Genomic DNA, 11640 nt, shown 5'->3' with positions numbered 1-11640 from the left:
CCCCCTACCTCCCAAATACCTCAACTCCTGCCTTTGAGTAGCAACACTCAGCTTCGTGTCACCATAAGTGAGAAAATTTTCATGACCCAAAGTAGGAAACCCATATCCTGTTATTCCTATTGGATTTTTTTCCCTCCTAGCATTAATCATAATTTGTAATCATTTTTAACTCTTTTTGTCTGTCTCCCCAGCAGAGTCGGCAGCTGCATCAGTGCCGGTGCCATTTCTATCATGGTAGCCATTGAATTTCTGGCCCCTAACACTGGCTCCAGAATATGAAGGATACTCCAATAAATATCCATGGCCTTCTGATTCCGAATTCCTTATCCTTTCCACTTTAATAAGCATGGTTGGGAAATGATTTCTCCAAACTGTCCTACTATGTAATCCTAAAACTGAATCTTATCATTACCATTCAATCTTTAACCTGAAATGTGCACTTTTTGAGCAGATGGAATCACAATAATAACTGGGTTTATGCCACTAGAGTCTAAGAATTTCATGTAAATGGGCAATGCCTGATGAAATCATGATGATACTGACTAGCATTTGGGATGTGTCTGGCTGCTCTAGTTATTAAATATATCAACTAATATATAAAACCCTCATGACAACTCTGTGACATAGGGATGACTCTATTATCTCCATTTTATACACGGAGAAACTGAGGGCAGTAGGTGCAGCACTGGCCCCATCCTTGGGATAACCACTCCAACATTGATCCTTCAAGGTCACGGCATCTTCCTCTGGTGCCATCGATGTGCCTGCTGTCTCCCGCTGAAAACCTATTTCTTTTCTTTTGTTTTCTTTGAGATGGAGTTTCACTCTTGTTGCCCAGGCTGGAGTGCAATGGAGCAATCTTGGCTCACTGCAACCTCTGCCTCCCAGGTTCAAGTGTTTCTCCTGCCTCAGCCTCCCAAGTAGCTGGGATTACAGACACCCATCACTACCACGCCCAGCTAGTTTCTGTATTTTTTTAGTAAGGACGGGGTTTTACCATGTTGGCCAGGCTGGTCTCAAACTGCTGACCTCAGATGATCCTCCCGCCTAGGCCTCCCACAGCGGCTGGGATTACAGGCGTGAGCCACCGCACCCGGCCCTGAAAACTTATTTATTTGTCCCAATGTATGTTTTGCCTCGGAAGGCTTGAGGAAGCCACACCCCAACGGGGTTCTGAGAGTCCAGTGATTCCTGCCCCTTAACTGCCACCCTCTACTGCCACTGCTTCCTGCTGCAGCCATGGCCTCGAGCCTACACCCTTGCAGGGCCGACTGCCTCTGTGTGGTAGGGCTTCATTAGGAGAGATTCCAGTTGAATGTTGTCTGGGATGGATGGCCAGGCACAAAATGGCAGCCATAGTAAGTGACAGAGGGGCCTGGCCTGCCCCCAGCTGCAGCACACTGGCCCAGGGGGTGGTGGAGGGGATCTGACAGACTGCCTGTCTGCTGAGGTCGTCTTCACTTGTGGTCCACACTGACCCTTCCCAGCTTCTCTCAGCCTGTGTGTGTCCCCACGGCCCCTTTTCTCTGGACCTCTTGGATGCTCAGAGCAGCTCTGAAAAGACCAGGATGAGCAGGCTTTGGAGACTCCCTTGGAGCCCTCATGCTTCGGGAACCGCCATCCTGCAGCCCTAACCAGGCCACTACCTTTCCAGAGCTCCAGTCCCTCACTCCTGTCACTTATCCTAGCCTTACCTGCCACTTACAAAGCCACCTCAACCTGCCTCAAATTCAAGTTACAATTATCTCCCTCTGTGTTTGCTTTCACAATGAGCAGATCCCTGACCTCACAGCCTGTCAATTTTCCTCAACTGGGTTACATGTCAAATCCTTTCCCCCCTCCAAGACTCTCCCTTTCCCAGTGGGCCTTCTGACCAGTCTCCACTCTTGCCTTCTTCTAAGTGGTGTGCCACATGGCACAGGTGTCCTCACTTAAAAGGAAAAAAAAAATGTGATCATTTATCTCCTCTGCTTAAGACCCTTCATTCAAAGGCTTCCCAAGGTTTCTAGGATAAACGCTGAAATTTTGAACCTGAAATAAGAACCGGTCTGCAAGTTCTTATAGCAAGTTCTCATAGCATCTCGGCCTCCTTTTCTGGCCTCAGCTTGCACCATTATCTCACACACCTCACTCCAGCCAATTGCTCTACAAAACTTACTCTCTTCATATAGAAAGTGTGTCAGGGCAGAAGCTCTCTGAGGGTGAATGTCTGTTTCTGTTTGCCTAACACTTTTTGTCTCCCCAGTACATAGCTAATGCCTGGCATATAGGTGTTCAATAACTGTTAAATGAATGACTGGATGACTGAATGAATAAATGAATGAGAAAAGTATAAAGTATTCCTTGTTCCAGGAGTACCAAGAGTGACCAGGGTAAGCTACAGAGCCCAAGGCCAGCTCTGATTAGATGGGCCTCTCACTCCCAGGTACTAAACACCTGTAGTAAGACACAATCAAATCAGAGAGGAAGCCTCAGTTTTCCCAGTAGACACATGAGCCCAGACAGAGAGCTGGTTAAGCATGAGGCATTGTTGGGGGGCATGAGTTTATATTTCTTAGAGCTATACACATCTGCAACCCCTGAAGAAGCCACCATAAGCAATGCTTTTGCACTGGCTCTTTGAGCCACTAGAATGGCCTTTCCTCCTCCTCCTCCACGGCCTAGCCCCAGCCCTGAGAGTGGAAGAACACAAGCATTTGCAGCCTTGGAGTGTGAGCTACTTTGGGGTATGCAATGTTAGGGGTGACGGGGACAGCTGCAGCTTCAGGTCAGGAGTGTCCTAGGGGGTTGAGCCAAGTAAGGTAGCAGGAAGTCCTGTGGTCCCCAACTTTCCTCAGCTAGGCCTGCCAATGTATCCACAGAAGTTTCCCTCAACCAAAGCAGGTGAGTGTGGTGAAATTGTGAAGCTGCAGCAGAGAGGTCACACAAGTGACCACGATGGCCTTGGAAACTTGGTTAAGAATTAGGTGGGAAAATCAAGTCGCCGTGCACTGCTGTGCAGTTACTGGATGCTGAAGGCTGAAACCACTCAGAAGTAAAGGCTGGACCCAGTCCTCGGGGCCTTGTAGTCCAGAGGCCAGAACCAGGGCACCAACCCCTGAGAATTTTGAGGGTGGAACATTCTGATGGCAGTTGAAGCCAACAGTTGAGGAAAGGTTCAGGGCAGGGCAGAATTCACAGTCCAGAGAAGGGTACAGATACACTGGAAAGGGGGGCTTGGAGAGGGAGACAGGGCCGGCCAAGGCTGCTGGGGAAAGAGAAGAAAAGGGATGTGGGGCACAGGGGCCTGCTAAAGATATGAAAGAAAAGATGAAGGCTCGGGGCACCCAAGGGGCTGAGAACCCAAAGAGACCAAGGAACCAGAAGGTAAACAAATCACACTGTGGGTCTTTTGGGGGGCATCCAGCCTGGAGAAGAGTAGCCCAGCCACCTTCCCAGCCACCAAGTAAACAGGCTCTTTGGCTCAAGGGACAGGAGCCATGGCTGCCTCTGTGTGTTCTTTGAGTATTAGGACAACAAAAAGTCTTCGTGCACACACTAGAACAAGTTTCAAAAACTAAACGCACTCATTCACTCATTCATTCAACAAATACTTATTGAACACCTGTGAGCTGGATGTTAGGAATATAATAGCAAGAAGCAGGACAGCTCATGCCCGATGAGAAGTGCAGATAATCCTAGAATACTTATCTGTGACAGGCGTTATAAAGAGACAGTGCATGCACTATGAGAGCTTAAAGCCCTGATCTAGTTTAGGGCTCCTCTATGAACAGTGGAGCTGGAATCTGAAAGACATACAAGAGTAATTACCTAGTTGAAAATGGAGAGGATGAGGAGTAAGGGCAAAGGCATTCTAGGTAGAAGGAACTGCATGAGCAATGCCTCAGTGCTGAGAAGGAAGGAGTGTGGCATATTCCGGACGCCAACAGCCAACAGGCCAATGGGCAGGCATGAGCCAAACCGTGCATGCTCTTGGAGGTCACGTCCAGTATTTCTTTTTGAAGTTGATGTTGAATTGTTCTGGTCTTGATGCTGAAGGCAAAGGCACAAGTAGCCAATGGCAAGGCCAAAGCAGGGGCCAAATATAAAAGAAAAAGATAAGCATATGTGAATTCATAGGCAGGACCATGCACTTAGGGGATCATGTGCTATAATCCAGCACTGTTGAAGAATCTGCACTCTTTCCCTCTGAATTAATTATACAGAAAAAAATATCAGGCATCTCAGGCACAGAAACTTACGAAAGCTTAAATTGTGGTTGCACCAATGACAGACATTAGCACAGTTTTGTTGTGTATGTATGTGTATGTGTGCATAATTCTCCTGAGCAAATCTACATATTGATGCAAAAGAGATGAATATTACCTCCTTTTGTAGAAGAGCTAAGGTTTACAATGGTTACATGGCTTGTCAAAAGGGAGAAAGAGACAGAATAGAGACTAGAAACCACTTTCTAGCTTGTCTCACAACATGCTTCTTTCTAAATAACAATGCTTGGAACCACTATTTGATAAGAAAATGAAAGTAAGATAAATTAGTCCCCCAAAATCCATGCCTGTATGCTTATGAAGTAGTTGGATAATATATCAAAAGGGTTCCACCCTGAGTTTGCAACTAAGGATATTAAATACTAGATAATTTACCAATCTTCAGACTGAAGTGATTTACTTAAAGCAAGGAAATTATCAAAATCATAAAAGGAAAAATAAAAGAATAATTGGAGAGGTCATGAAGTAAATGATAATGAGATAAAGTCACCCAAGGAGTCTTTGGATGTGCAATACTGATTAATGCACATGTACATTACAGAACTTGAAAAAATGATGGTGAAATGCATCTGGAAGGCAGAATTGTCAATTGTCAGGCGTATCACAGAACTGATGCTCTACCCACTCCAGACTACAGAACAGAACGTGACAACACTATTCCAGCCATATCAAAATGGGTTCAAAAGGGAGGAGCGGGGATTACCAATGGCTTGGAGAAGAGAATCCAAGAAGTACAGACATGTCAGCTTGTGCACAAGCCGCTCCTACCCCTGGGTCCCCGCCGCTGGCTCCCACTTACCTGTCCACTCAGACACCCCCCGCAAAAAATGCCTCCAACCCTATCACCTGCCAGAGCATCTCAGGAAAGCCTGGCTCCAACCTCCGCCATGACAAGCTCTCCAGTGGTTCCTCTGCCCCTGGCCTCACGCAGCCCAATGTGAGGCACATCACTCTCCCTCTCCTCTGAGCTTCTGACAGCCTCGCCTGAATCCAGCCAGCTGCCATCCTTTCCCTCTTAACACTCAACTCTCTTCCTCCAGGCTGCACCCACTAGAAGCAACAATATCCCAAGGAAATGAAGAGTCCATGAATCATGCATGCATCAAGCTTCTAGGTCATAGATCCTCTCAACCCAGGAACTTCTTGTGGGGTCCCTCTAAGAGGGTTCATGGTGATCTCTCATCTGATCTTAGAAGCTAAGCAGGGTTGGGCCTGGTTAGTACTTGGATAGGAGACCCAAATGAGCTGGACTCAGCTGTGATGCTGCTGCAGTGTGATGATGTTCTCTGCCTTCTTTTAAAATATATAGAATTTGAACTGATTTGAGGGGCCCCTCTCCACCTGCAACCACGCTCTGTGGAGCCTTCCAGGAGTCTGGCTGCTCGGCTGTGTAGGGTGGTTTTGCTCCCAGCAGAGCCTCAGGGAGGACAGGCTGGGTGCGCACAGGGCTGAGGCCACATCCCTCTCCATAGCTGTCCTCTCTGAATCTCATTTCCACCCACCTATTCTCTCTTCCTTGTCATTTACAAGATTGAAGGGCTAATGGAAGCTGAGCCCAGGGTCCATGTGGCAGCTCCGCTGAGAAGAGAATGGGCAGGGAGAAGCCTGCATGTGGCAAAGAAACAGAAGGTTGGATCCTGCTCCTGGGTGGGGCTGGCACTGCCCCATCCCCAAAACAAGCACAGTAGCCTGCACAGACCTGGGCACCAGCCTTTGCCCACCATCCCCCTGCCAGGCAGAGGACCCCATGAGGCCCACTGGCCCAAAAGACCCTCAGTGTTGGCAGGACAGCATTTCCGGGGGCATCACAGCAGCAGCACTTCCTGCCCGGAGCCACCTGTGCCTTCTTAAAGGCTATTCCTAACTTTCTGCTTCCTTCCCACTCTTCTTTCAAAACCCGTGTGTGTATGTGTGTGTGTGTGTGTGTGCGTGGGCAACCCAGGGCACAACAGGCATTTTAGTTATGAATGGAGTCTGTTTTGAGTAATTTCTCACATCTAAATGCTACATTCTTCTACATGTCATATTGAAAGAAACCCCACAGACGCTCTAGGGAAAGCTTTTTAACTCCTCACACTATCAACCACAACCAACCAAACACATGCCTGGTTTTGGGAATTCACAAAGGGCCTTCAGATAATTCAAACTGCTTGTCAGACGAGTAGGTAAAGTTTGGAATTAGTAAGGGACAAGGGCACTTACTTACCACTATCAATTGTTAAAAACCTTCCCTGGGCTTAGTTTAGCAAATCAAGCACTTGTTTTCTAAGCATATTCTATGGAATAGGTATCATTTTAAATTTTGAAAAGTATGAGAACCTTATCCTGGGTATATGTAAGTGTGTGTGTGTGCACAAACAATATAATTGTAAAAGTGAACACATAAATATCTTTATCTCCCTTCCAGACATGTTCTAGCACAGAGATGGTATATTAGTGCCTTCTCACACTGCTAAGAAGGAATACCTGAGACTGGGTAATTTATAAAGAAAAGAGGTTTAATTGACTCACAGTTCCGCATGGCTGCGGCGGCGGGGGGGCGGCCACAAGAAACTTAACAATCGTGGCAGAAGGACCTCTTCACAGGACAGCAGGAGAGAGAATGAGTGCCAGCAGGGGAAATGCCAGATGCTTATAAAACCATCAGATCTTGTGAGAACTCACTCACTATCACAAGAACAGCATGGGGGAAGCAGCCCCCTTAATTCAATTACCTCCCGCCGGATCCCTCCCACAACACATGGTGATTATGGGGATTATAATTCAAGATAAGATGTGGGCGGGGACACAGCCAAACCATAACTGCTTGTGGTTAATCAGTCGTCCCTTTCTGCCTTAAGGGTGATGGGAATCAAAAAGAACTTCTCCACCCTTGGCTTTGATATTTCAGGAGCACAAACAAGGCCTCATTCATCCTTCCCGGAGCCGATCCACTGGCATGATTTGCTCTAATGCCAACATCACCACCCCTCCCCAGAGGCCCTGCCAGCCTCTACTCTCCCAGGAAGTCAGCCCCACTCTGCTGGCTAGTCCTGGCTCTCTACTGTCTTTCTGGGTCCATCGTGGCTCTCTGACCACCCAACTCTGAAACAATCTCCAGGTCCAGGGCATCCCAGGAACCAGGTCGTTGATGGAACTGCTATTTGGCAATTGCAGGTGGGGCAGGAATGGTATGGGGAAGTAGAGGCAGAATGAAATGGCCTGGAAGAAGTTGCCCTTTTTGGATGAGTCCAAACCCCCTAGGCTGATGCACCCAACCCCTGCTCCGTCATTCGTGACCTGCTCTTTCTAGAGCAAAATATCACGGGACGGGAGGGCCCTCTGAATCTTTTCCTACGAACTTGACTTTGATGATGTGTTGATCCTTTTGTCAAGCCTGAGCTGCTTGTGGTCTGATGCTGAGTGTCTCACCTGTCACATCTCAGCACATAACACTCCACAGTGAGAGCCTTCCTTCTGCCCCTGGGAGGGAGAGCTTTACAGAAGTATTTCCACGCGAATTTCCAGAAGGCCTCAAAGTAAGCAGCAGAAGCCGCTGCTGGTGTGAGCATCAAATCAGCACTCAGCTTGAGGCCTCCCAGCCTGCCCCGGGAGGGCACGGCTCGCAGCCTTTGCACTCTGGGTTCTTTCCAGTGAGGATCCCATGGGGCACTTCCAGGAAGGAGCCCCTGCTGCCTTCTCCAAAGAGCTCTGCTTCAGGTCTCAAAGGATTGGTTTTATCTGCAGAGAAGCTAAAGGAAGGAATCTACTGGTCCCCTAAGGACCTGATGACACATGCACAGAGATCCCATCTCTCTTTTCATTCTCTGAAGTAAGGGAGGCAATGAAGCCATACGTGTACCACAAAGAGTGTGAGAAAGAAGGAACTCTCCAGCCGGGGTCTTTCTCTGAGTCATTTTTGGGTCTTAGGGTACAAAAAGCTCCAGGTTATATTCAAGGTTTTATTTTTTCCAGAGTATCTTCAGGGGAAAAAAAGTATATATGAAAATCACAGAAACTCTTTTCCTTCAAGGTAAATTAGAGGATTTGAAGGGGCAGTGTTGGATGATCTCTGGGTTCCCCTCTATTCCAACACCCAGACTCTGAGATTGCTTCCCTGTGGGAGCTCGGCCTGGCCTCCTTCCATGGGCGTTTCTTCCACCGTGGAGGTTTGTCAGTGGCGTGCCTGATGGCCAGGGCCAAATGCTGTTCTTCACATCAGAACGTCATAATTTAAAATGTCTATGCTCTGAAGCAAGAAATCAGAGCTTCAAACCTAAAACTTGCAGGATTTACAGAGCAGTTTCATTCCACCAACATCTATTGAGTACTCATTATGGGCCAGGTACAGAGATGAGAAGTGGGTCTGAGAACAGTCCCTGCCCCAAAGGAGTTCACAAATCTCATTGTGAAGAAGCAGGCACAGAAAATCTATCCATCTGGTAGGGGCCAACCCAAGCCAGGTGGCAATACTTTCCCTCATAGAGTTAGAGGGTAGTTTAAAGAAACTGCCACCCAGAGGGAAGGGGGTGAGGTTTTAAGAATTATGATTCCTTTCCTAAATTTCTTTGCTATTTGTTACGAGCTACACAAATGTGTATACTCAAGTCTTAAGGTTTTAGCTGATTAGAATATTTTCAATAAAGAGAGAATTTCTACTTAATGGGCACCACGTATGTTATTTGGGTGATGCATATCCCAAAAGCCCTGACTTCACCACTACACAATCTATGAGTGTAACAAAATTACACTTGTACCCCATGTATTTACATAGAATTTTTTTTAAAAAGAAAGATAGGGAATTTAGATTTAACAGTGAAAAATATTTGAAAAGCTTGCCTTTGGTTCCCTTTTTCTTTTCCGAGAATACAAAACAAACAGCATACAACTGGCAATTATCTTTTTGCACAAAGGACTGGAACGAAATGAATTTGAGTTGCACATGTTTTGTTGGAACCAGTTCACTAAAGCACTGTCAACTACAGAACCCTGTTGAAGTGGGGGACAGGCATGTTTATGCAGAAATTCACAAGAAATTTATTTCTAGCTCTGAAAAGAGGGCTTAAAAAGTAAATTCAAATGGAACTAGGGAAAAGTTGGCCTCTTTTAAAAAAGCAAAGGCTTTCATGGCTTTGCTTGGATTAAAATTTGAAGATATCAAATCCAAGTTACTGTGATGTATGAGTGATGGTTCCTGCCCGGGGTTCAAGGGTGTGTGTCAGGGCAGGCATCACAGATCCTTAAGGGTCATAAATGTTTTTTGCCATTTTCTTTTGTTGCTTTTTCTTTCTTCTTAATTAGGCCCAAGTAATAAAGATGTGAGTCCAACCTTACTGTATTTCAGAATCCTGACACTAGAACTAGAAAGTTCAAAGACCCAGCCCCCTGCGTGCCTTCTCTGGCCTCACAGTCCCCAGTTCTTCCACTCTCATTTCAGGATTCCTCTTGCTGGGCTCGCTCTAAGCCTCCGAGAAGCTTCAGGCTTCTGCCCTCTTCACCAGGACAGATACATGTTCTCCAATCCTACTCCACAAGTCCCTGCTGGGGCTGGCCTAGAAGTCCTTTTCAAGAAGGCCTAGGCCCTCCAAACCGTAGGGCTTTCTTCCTCTACCTTCCTCCTCACTCCAATTCCAGCAAGTTCTCTCCTCCCTTCCCCTTCCACAGCCTGGATGCCAAGGCCAGTCTCCCCTTCTCTCCCCACATGCAGCCATCAGTCACAATGAGGCTGTCACCCAAGAGGCCTTTGCAGCCGCTCCTGAACGTGGGACAAAGCCTTACAAGCTGCTCTTATGAGAAATGTAGTGTATCTGATTTGGGAAGCCATCTCCCTCCCCAGATTCATTCCCCAATGATTGGAAACAGCCCCCACAGGAGCCTCTTGATCCCAGCTCCTGGATCTGCAACTGTTCTGTTCTTGCCACCCTCTCTGTTAGTTCCTGTTCTTGCCACCCTCTCTGCCCAGCAAACCAGGCCTCCTCCTGCTCAGCAGCACAGACTTTGGGAAAGCATCACTGGCCATTCAAGTGGAAGATTCTCTGGTGGCCCCTGCCGACTGCAGTCTTACACATATGCCTCATCTTTCTAGAAGGAAGGAGAAACAGGAAGAAGACCCCATCTGAGACAGCACTGCCTCCTCTTCACAACTTGCAATGGTCACGCAAAAGATCTGTCAGCTGATGATGTTTCTCGAATGAAACTGGGTGCCAGTAGGCAAAGGAGCTCTCTGCAGGGAGGTCCCTGCCGGGACTATGAATGCCTTAGGATCTGGGATGGGCAATCCCACTAGCACACAGAGAGGATTCTGTGTATGAGGGTAACATGCAAGGGAAACTTGACGACTTGGGGAGCCTTCGTGCAATTGTATAAAAAGAAAACAGAAAATCAGCCAGACTAGCATTCTCAAAAGAAGGCTTTCTTTTCTGTGGAAAGTAGACTATCACAGAACAGAGAACAGAAACTGGAAAGGCAGTCACAGACTCTCCATATCTTTCTCCTCTGCCTCTCTGGGCCTGCAGGTCTTCTCTCGGGTCCCCTTTGTCCAGAGCTTCACTTCCTTCTTCTCAGAGGAATGGTAAGTTTTCAAGGCTCTTGTTTCCACATTTGCAATCTTGGGGAGGTCACCTCTGCCCTAGCAGATGACAGAGCACAGCAGTCTAACCACAGTCTCTCAAACTCTTCAATGAGGAATTGCACAGCTGTGGTCATCCAATAGATTCCTTACCCCCACCCAGGATCAAATGTCCAGCCCGTGTCCAATCAATGGAGAACAGGAAAGCAGGATCCATTGGTAGGGACGTGACCTACATGGTGTAACCAAGAAGAGGCGCTCCAAGATGGGGAGCTCACCTGTGATAGTGACACAGGAGGGGGACAAGGAAGTGCTGGGTAAAGAAGGCTGGGGTCCAACCCAAATGCCCAACAACAATAGACTGGATTAAGAAAATGTGGCACATATACACCATGGAATACTATGCAGCCATAAAAAAGGATGAGTTCATGTCCTTTGTAGGGACATGGATGAAACTGGAAACTATCATTCTCAGTAAACTATCGCAAGGACAAAAAAACACCGTATGTTCTCACTCATAGGTGGGAATTGAACAATGAGAACACATGGACACAGGAAGGGGAACATCACACTCCAGGGACTGTTGTGGGGTGGGGGGAGGGGGGAGGGACAGCATTAGGAGATATACCTAATGCTAAATGACAAGTTAATGGGTGCAGGAAATCAACATGGTACATGGACACATATGTAACAAACCTGCACATTGTGCACATGTACCCTAAAACCTAAAGTATAATAATAATAATAAAAAAAAAAAAAAGAAGGCTGGGGTCCCTGACGAGGGCTCTACCCTCAGGCCTGTGCCCACGTACCTAAGTGAGGACA

This window comes from Nomascus leucogenys, chromosome 6, assembly GCF_006542625.1.
Source record: "Nomascus leucogenys isolate Asia chromosome 6, Asia_NLE_v1, whole genome shotgun sequence".
In the NCBI taxonomy this organism is placed as follows: domain Eukaryota; kingdom Metazoa; phylum Chordata; class Mammalia; order Primates; family Hylobatidae; genus Nomascus; species Nomascus leucogenys.
The sequence above is the reverse complement of the archived record's forward strand: the minus strand, read 5'-3'. Positions refer to the sequence as shown.